Source organism: Marmota marmota, unplaced genomic scaffold (assembly GCF_001458135.2).
Source record: "Marmota marmota marmota unplaced genomic scaffold, marMar, whole genome shotgun sequence".
Taxonomy (NCBI): domain Eukaryota; kingdom Metazoa; phylum Chordata; class Mammalia; order Rodentia; family Sciuridae; genus Marmota; species Marmota marmota.
In genome coordinates, this window is record NW_025999982.1 from 5,522,965 (window position 1) to 5,525,018 (window position 2,054).

Genomic DNA, 2,054 nt, shown 5'->3' on the forward strand with positions numbered 1-2,054 from the left:
ACTACCACTCTATAGGCATTATGATGGGAAGGCTGAGGACCAGGGGAGATAATGTTGGGGGGCTCAAAATGGCGACCACTTGGTTTTGTAAATTAAAAATAGCTCCACTTACTTACACACTATGAAATTTAGGTTCTAGATGACAGCAAACACATTTTTGTTACATATTAGGAAACTCAAAAAACTAAAGGTTTAACTTTTAAAAAAAATTTTACTTTATTTTACATTTTATTCTGTAAGAATACGAACCCGAGACCTACCCTCAACAGCTTTTAAGTGTTATACAGCAAATCTTAAGAGCGTATTCATCTTGCTCGACTGAAACTTCATCCCCATTGATTAGTGACTCCCTCTTGCCCTCTCTCCCCTGCCCTGTTCACCATTCCAGTCTTTGAGTCAGTGAACTTCACTTTTTTACATATCTCATGTAAGAGAAATTATACAATATTTTTCTTTCTGTGACTGACTTATTTCATTGAGCGTAATGTCCTGAAGATTCATTCGTGTTGTCACATACAGCATAGGTTTCTTATTTTTCAAAATTGTATAGTATTCCTTGAGTGTATTTACCATATTTTTTTTTTAAAAAAATTTATTCAAATATGACAGCAGAATGCATTATAATTCTTATTACACATTAGAGCACAATTTTTCATCTCTCTGGTTGTATACAAAGTATATTCACACCAATTTGTGTCTTCATACCTGTACTTTGGATATTCATGTCCATCACTTTCCACCATCATTTCTAACCCCATGCCCCTCCCTTCCCCTCCAACCCCTCTGCCCTATCTAGAGTTCCTCTATTCCTCCCATGGTCCCTCTTCCTATCCCACTATGAATCAGCCTCCTTATATCAGAGAAAACATTTGGCATAAAAATATGGAATGCTTCATGAATTTGCATGTCATCGTTGTGCAGGGGCCATGATAATCTTCTCTGTATTGGTCCAATTTTAGTATATGTGCTGCCAAAGCGAGCACTAAAGGTTTAACTTTTGACAGAAAAGAGAACATTGATCTCACAATGATCAGAGTATAGATGCTCTGTATGTGGAGGATGGGTCCTTTTGGGCTACCCTGGGTCCTGCAAGCTGTTTGCAAGCTGCGCAGGAACATGTGCACAGCCGTCCGCCACTTGGCTGAGTGGTGGGGGATGGGTGGTTGCTAATGTGCTAAAGGGCCTACCCCTAGTTGTTGCAAGCCCTTGGTGGACTCCAGACTCCCATAATAGTTCCATCAGTAAGATCCTGGCAGTTCAATCGTTGTCCAGGTGGGGAGCTTCTACTGGGCTATCTTCCCAGAATCCTCTCCTCTGTTTTGATAGCTTTGCTAAGTATTTTCATTGCTTTTATGGAGGATTATATTTTCAGAGGTCCTAACTCTGCCATTCCCCAAATTGTTTTTGCTTTATTTGTTTCTTTTGCAATACTGAGGATGCAACCCAGGGCCAGTGCGCTAAGACTGAGGTGCATCCCCAGCCCCACCTCCCCACTTTTTAAACAATTTGAGGCAGGGCCTAGTTAAGTTGTCCAGACTGGCCTTGAATTTGCTATCGTCCTGCCTTAGACTCTTTAGTAACCGGGATTACAGGCACGTGCCACAATGCCCGGCTCCTAGATAGTGTTTTTAGTTGTAGTTGGACACAATACCTCTATTTTATTAATTTGTATTTATGTGGTGCTGAGGATCGAACCCAGCGACTCCCACATGCTAGGCCATCGCTCTACCACTGAGCCACAATCTTATCCCCTCCTGAATAGTTTTTAAGAGATTGTTCGGGAAATAATAATGTACATACTTAACTTTCCATATTGCATTTGGAATTAATAATTTTCACTTTCAGTGGAATGTAGCAACCTGACCACTTGGTGCATTTGCCTTTCCCCATCTCAGTTATGGTTGTCTTGTATATTATATTTGTATATTACTGAAAACCCCCTCGGACAATGTTTTGTTTTGCTTTCAACTCTCATGTGTGTTTTTAAGAACTTAAAAGAAAAATTCATTATATCTTTCATTATATCTATACTTAGGTATATATATATATATATA

General features: G+C 39.5%; 1 non-coding gene across 1 annotated transcript; it reads right to left on the bottom strand.

Moving 5' to 3' along the window:
- Positions 1 to 876: 876 nt before the first annotated feature.
- LOC125617538 lies at positions 877 to 983 on the bottom strand. Its single transcript, XR_007348580.1, has one exon. It is a non-coding gene; the product is annotated as a U6 spliceosomal RNA (small nuclear RNA).
- Between the last annotated feature and the right edge of the window lie 1,071 nt (positions 984 to 2,054).